The following is a 6,795-nucleotide window of genomic DNA, read 5'->3' on the forward strand; positions in this document are numbered from 1 at the left end:
GCGGTGACATTGTACTTTTTTATGTTGCTGTGTTTTATGTCTTTGATCAATTTTGAGAAAGCAGGTAAAATGTGTATTTCATGCTGCGTCACTGCTGTATTTTGCTTTCTTAGGTTAGGGTTACTCTTTCTATTTAGATCCTAAATGACAAGCAATGCATTCCAATAAAAGAAATACTTAATTAAAAGGATACTTTTTGCTTTTATTTTTGTTTACCAATGCAAGTTTCAATATTAATATTTTTGTATATAGAAACATAGAATGTTAAAGTTGGAAGGGACCTCCAGGGTCCTCAATGCAGGATTCACTAAACCATATTGTACAGAAGTCTGTCCAGCCTCTGTGTGAAGACTTCCATTGAAGGAGAACTCGCCATAACAATTATTTCATTAGAAGTGCTATGCTCATTCATTGGTCTTGAATAAAAGTCTAACAAAGTGACCTTGTCAATTTGAATATGTTTCGCTTGGACTTGTGCTGTCGCAATTGTTTTGGAAATAATTGAGGTCAATGTGTTTTGTAAATTATTTATTTTAACTTTTCTACATGTTCTTCCCCTAAGATAATGAGCGTTTCACTATCTATCTACAGTATATAGTCCACTCTAGCTCTTAGTTATTATTATTATGATGAAAATAAATACATTGTTGTTTTTGGCTGTTATAATTTGATTGTGACTTGTTCCACATGTTGGGGAACAATCTGACCATTGTCACCGAGTTTATCCTTTCAGGATTTCAAGGCAGCCAAGGTTTCAGAATTTCACTGTTCTGTCTTTTCTTTGTGGTTTATTGTGGGACAATATGTGGGAACCTCCTGATCATCACCCTGGTGTCCACCAGCAAGAACCTCCACACTCCAATGTACTTCTTCATCTCACAACTGTCCGTCAGTGACATCTTGGTGATCTCAGATATTGTTCCTAAAATGCTTCACATACTACTTAATAATGGGGGGAGCATTACTTTTACCAATTGCATCACCCAATTATATTTCTTCTGTGCCTTAGAAACCTTTGAGTGTCTTCCTCTCGCTGTAATGTCTTATGACCGATATGTGGCCGTCTGTAATCCTCTTCGTTACACCTCTATTATGACATGAGCGCAATGTGTGACATTGACCATCATCTGTTGGATGTTTGGTTTTTCAATGGTTTTGATCTACATCATTACAACAACAAATCTAAACTTTTGTGGCCCAAATATCATTGACCATTTATTCTGTGACATGGTCCCCATACTAGAACTTGCCTGTTCTGATACCTTCATTGTTCACTTGGAAATTGATGTAATAGGCATTTCAATTGTCTTCTTTCCAACCACAATTATTTTAACATCTTATGCTTTTTGTGTTTTAACAGTCTTAAAGATCCCATCGAGCACCGGTAGACATAAAGCCTTCTCCACCTGTGGCTCCCACCTCACTGTGGTCTCCATATTTTACTGGTCTATGTTGAGTGTTTATATTTTTCCAACAAAAGGACAATCTCCAATCCTGACCAAAGTTCTATCCCTGCTGTATACAGTGTTTACTCCTTTAGTCAACCCCATCATATACAGTCTGAGAAATGAGGACATTAGAAAGGCCGTACAACAAGTGGTTCACAAGTGCACAGTCTAGTAAGTTATCCAGAACATGATATAGTCTACTGAAGATATTGTTTATTTTTTATTTTGTGTGTCAATATCAAAAGTTTACAATGGACAGTCTTGACATCACATTCTACAGGTCTGAAGATCTGCAAGCTTTTTTGTAACGTTCCCTGGGTTGCATCCATAAAGTAGATAGCTAGTGGCTGATTGGTCAAGCAGAAAAGATGTGAGAAAGATAAGTCACAATCAAAGAATGGTTAACTGATAACCAGGATCAAGTCCAATGGATAAGACAAAGACATTTTGCAAAGAAAGTAAACAGTCGAGGGTCAAGTCTTTGTTCTTCCAAGCATTGGGTGCTGGAACAGAAGCTGGTCAGTTGCCAGTATCATCTTATCATTGGTCCACTGAGCAAAGAGGAAACTTTATAGATCTGATTATGTGGATGAAATGTAATAATGCTTTTTGCAATCTGTTGCCACTTACAGTATTTCCATTAATTTGGTTTCTACTCTGGTCCAGACTTTATTCCCCCTGGACAGTACCCCATTCTATCTTGTTTCTGTTTGATACGTTTCTTTCTAGTGAACTTTATAAGGGGTCAAAAATATTGTATTTGTCCTCATTCTGCCCTGTACTTCTTATTGGTCTCCCATTTAAATCAAGTTTTCTACTTCTGTTTCTAAAAAATTCCAACAAAATAGTGTTTCTGCACTTCCGGAAAATTATCTCCATAACCAACTACAGCTAAGTCGTGTGAACCAATTCGAACTGCAGTGAGTTAAAGAACAGCTAAAACCGAGGTGAAACATCTGCTTCTGACAGTCTAACCCTTAGATCCTGCAGATTATATTGACAGTAGCAATTAAGTGGCAAGAGGTATGGATTTCCCTTTGACATCTCCTCCTCCTCCTCCTCACAGATCACAATCGTACTTACTACCTCAGTACACTGTACTTCAAAAGTATTGTAATCTACTATATGAGTAATCAAGCAGAAAAGTTCAGATAAAGAAAAAATAGTACAGATGAGTGAGCACGAAAATACTTGGATGCCCATTATTACTCGAAACAACCAATTCCTAATGCTCGGATGCTCGTTTTAAGCATTGAGAATAATGGCAGTCACCTGAAATCCAAACATTTTTCCAGCAGACCCTACAAAGAGGTCTGGGGGCTAGTGAAAATGTTGATATGGATGGAAAAAAATCAGAATGGAACGAGAAGAGGATGGGGAAGGCTCTTGGAAGCATCTCTGACTTCCAGATTGCTGCTGAGAACCATAATGTCACACTTTTATTCCACTTTAATGACTAACAAAAAAATATTCATTTTGTTTAGCATTTGAGCATATGGGTGGGTTCCTGGAAACTTTCTCTTTCATTCCAAGACCTGTAATAGGGACACCTGTGCTGGATCAAGGATTTTGAAGTGTCTGATGATGGTGCATTAGATTGTGCAAGGACAGGTGCGAGGCAGGAGGCATCTGTGCCAGTGTCATGGACAAGGGTAGCACCTTGGTTCTCCTGTCCTGACTTGATGACTTAACAACAACTTGGCTTATTGGCAACTGTTTCTCATCATCATCTTCCTCTCTTGACAAAATTTGCCGTTCATCAACATCATGTACTTGTGGCCATGGTTGCTGTAAGTTCTGTGCATCACTTAACAGAATCTTCTCCTGTCCCTCTTGGAACATGCAGGGTAAAAGGCCATAATAAAGAAGTGATGTTGTAAAGAGTTCCTCGGAGTGTGGGATCACTAGTCTCCTGAGTCTCAGCCTGGTGGGAGGAAAAGGGTAAGGATTAATTGATTCAGACTGTTGGCTGGTGAGATTAGACCAAGTGGAAGACTGGATGGTGCTGCCAAACATGCTGGAATCATCTGCTTTATAGACATGGGGGGTCAGTGACTGCCCCGGTCCGTTAGCTGCAACTACATGGACCAAGTATCGTCCCTCCAAACTCCCGCTCTCCTTTCACCATGGGTATAATGTTACACAGACAACACAAGGTGAGGGTAAAACAGTGTAGCAATACGTTTTTGAAACATGCAGATAACACATAGAACTGTCCCAGCAAAATACCACAAGATGGCGACATTACAGAGTCTCACCCTTTCACTGACTCATTGGGATAAAAGCAGCTGTGACTTCAGAATTTTTAAGGCCAACTACCCCACCTGTGACGTGCACACAGAAAGGAGGTAACGACAAGCTTAGGAAGATGACAGTCCATTACGGTAAAAGGCCAGTTGACAGAAGGGTCAAAACCTGGCTTCATCTTCCAGGGCCGACTACACCAACTGTGGCATGCACAGAGATGATGTAATGACAAGCTTAGGAAGATGACAGTCCATTCAGGAGGGTCAAAACCTGGCTTTTAACATCTCCATGGAGCAAGGCAACTGGCAGGATCCAATACTGACTTTCTCCAAACATGTCCATGGATTCGCGATGGTCAATGGAGCAGATCTGTATCCTTCCAGCTGGGGCCAAGGGCCCCTAAGCTGGCATCCTGTAGAATAATAATGTAACAACTCTGCTGGCATCACGGCATGGCCTCTCATCTCTCACACTATCTTACCCACTGCTCCAGGTCATGTTGTGGTTTCTGTTTCTTGCCAGCACCATGTTCTATGTCTCTGCTCTCTGCATGCTTCATGGCTGTGTGTGTATAGGGGGCCGGCACCTGAACTCTCTGGTTCTTATAGGAATCAGGTGCATCTGTCTAATCCGTTCCTGACCAATTGCCAGGAGGCCTCCAGTATTTAGTGCAGTTCCACCCAGTGGACTGGGCCTGTGCAATGTGTTTGCTCAGTTAGTGTCTAGCTGCTGAGTTTGCCAGGCCTTGCTCTATGTTACTCCCTCGCTGGAGGCTCTACTCTGTATTCTTGCCTTGTTCTTGTTGTCCGCCCTCCAGGAGGCAGAATATCCTGGTCCCTGTGTCTTTGTCCTTGTGTCTTGTTCCATGGCCTTGTCTGTACTTAGTCTTATCTCCATCTCCTTGTCTGTGGCTTCCTTCTCTGCTGTGTCTTTCCTTGTGTTCTCAGTCTGCTTATGCTCTGCACTCTTGCAGCTCTGCCTGCTCTGTACCTTTGTGGCTTTTACCTCTGATCCACACTCCTGCGGTTCTGCTCCGTTCATCTCTGCTCCGCTCCCGTTGCTGTAAGAATCTCTTTCTGCAGCTCCTCTCTGCATTCCTTGCGGTTCTGCTCTGTTCATCTCTGCTCCGCTCCCATTGCTGTAAGAATCTCTTTCTGCAGCTCCTCTCCGCATTCCTTGCGGTTCTGCTCCGTTCATCTCTGCTCCGCTCCCGTTTCTGTAAGAATCTCCTTCTGCAGCTCCTCTCCGCATTCCTTGCGGTTCTGCTCCGTTCATCTCTGCTCCGCTCCCATTGCTGTAAGAATCTCTTTCTGCAGCTCCTCTCCGCATTCCTTGCGGTTCTGCTCCATTCATCTCTGCTCCGCTCCCGTTGCTGTAAGAATCTCTTGATGCAGCTCTTCTCCACATTCCTTGTGGTTCTGCTCTGCTTTGCTTTTATTGCTGCGCTATCTCTTGCTGCTCTACTGCTCCTATCCGCAGCCTTGCGGTTCTCTTCCAGTGTGAACAGGCCCCAACCTGTTTCTCCATACTACATATCCATTCCTGCATCTCCAGTGTGAACAGGTCCCTACCTGTTCCTTCATACACCACATCAACCTGTCCTGTGTTCTCTGCCATGCCTTCCAATCCAGTGTTCCTGCCAGTCCTGCCGTACCTTCCAGTCCTGTGTTTCCTGCCGTCCCTGCCAGTCCTGTGTTTCCTGCCATCCCTGCCAGTCCTGTGTTCCTGCCAGCCCTGTGTTCTCTGCCGTGTCTCTGCCAGCCCGGTGTTCTCTGCCGTGTCTCTGCCAGCCCTGTGTCTCAGCCGTGCCAGCCTACTGTGTCTCAGCCGTGCTCTTCTGCCAGTCCTGCCTGATGCCCGCACCAATCCTTGTGTCCCTGTCTCTCAAGTGGGATCAGCAGCCACAGCCAGACACCACCCTGGAGTAGCACCTGGCAGCTGCCTGCTGCACAAGCCTGACCTCACCATCAGAGGCTCCAGTGAAAACCCAGGCAGCTGTCATAGTCACGCCCCTTCCAGGGTAGTCTGGTTTGTGTCCCTCGTGATGGAGCCATGATGTCTTGGGTGCTGTATGGTCTTTGGTTCTTTGGATGTTTTGATGTTTTGGCTAAATCTCTGGCTCATAATACAGAGGTATATAATCTATTTTTATAGTTAACAAGTGTCCTTTAATCCAGCATTCATTGATAAGGGGAAAAATAGTGACGAGATCAAGTCACATTATTTGATTATTTAATCGATTTGCATAGATATTCCTCCTCTATTTTAATAGTCGATAAACTAGCTGTCCTAGACAATGTGTAATCAGCATATCAGCAAATATCATAGTCTAGTGACCATGCATGAAAGAATAGTCAACATTTCAGACTTCTGACCACCTGAAGAAAAAAAGCATAAAGTTAAAAGTCAACATATAGATAACAGTCTATTCTTTTTTGCTTGTAGACATCGGGTTAATTAAGATACAATGCTGTGTCCTCACATCTATATTAATCTTTATTTTATATAGTGCTAACATAGTCTGCAGCGCTTTACAGTTTGCACACATTATCACTGCTGTCCCCTATGGGGCTCACAATCTAAATTCCTTATCAGTAGGTCTTTGGAGTGTGGGAGGAAACCAGAGTAACATGAGGAAACCCACGCAAACACAGAGAGAACTCCTTGCAGATGTTGTCCTTGGTGGGATTTGAACCCAGGACTCCAGCACTGCAAGGCTGCAGTGCTATCCACTGAGTCACCGTGTTGCCCACATCTACTGTCTAACATACCACCTGTTCGAACTGCTCTTGCCTCAGAAGTAGTGCGCCGTGCCTCCCTGAAAAGTTAAATTTTCAGATTTTTTTCTCAGTCCCAATGACTCATTCAGAAAGTCATACCCAGAGCCCTGGAAGCGTCCTCGGTACAGCCTCAGAGCTGTCCCCCGCCTGGAAGTATGACACATGTAAAGCATTTTCTAAGTCCAAAAATTACTTTAAAAAAAAAAATGTGTATAGGCATGTTTCTTATGCTCCAGCAACAGGTGTAATTGCACCTGCCCCACATCCTCAGAGTCTGTGTACACCATCATCATCACTTGCACTTCCCCATTCCTTACCGC

General features: G+C 43.4%; 1 pseudogene; it reads left to right on the top strand.

Annotated features, from left to right (window-relative positions):
- Window positions 1–687: 687 nt before the first annotated feature.
- Window positions 688–2,908, top strand: LOC143774651 (olfactory receptor 6B1-like; annotated as a pseudogene).
- The last annotated feature ends 3,887 nt before the right edge of the window (window positions 2,909–6,795 follow it).

The sequence above is a fragment of the Ranitomeya variabilis genome, chromosome 5 (genome assembly GCF_051348905.1).
Source record: "Ranitomeya variabilis isolate aRanVar5 chromosome 5, aRanVar5.hap1, whole genome shotgun sequence".
Taxonomy (NCBI): Eukaryota; Metazoa; Chordata; class Amphibia; order Anura; family Dendrobatidae; genus Ranitomeya; species Ranitomeya variabilis.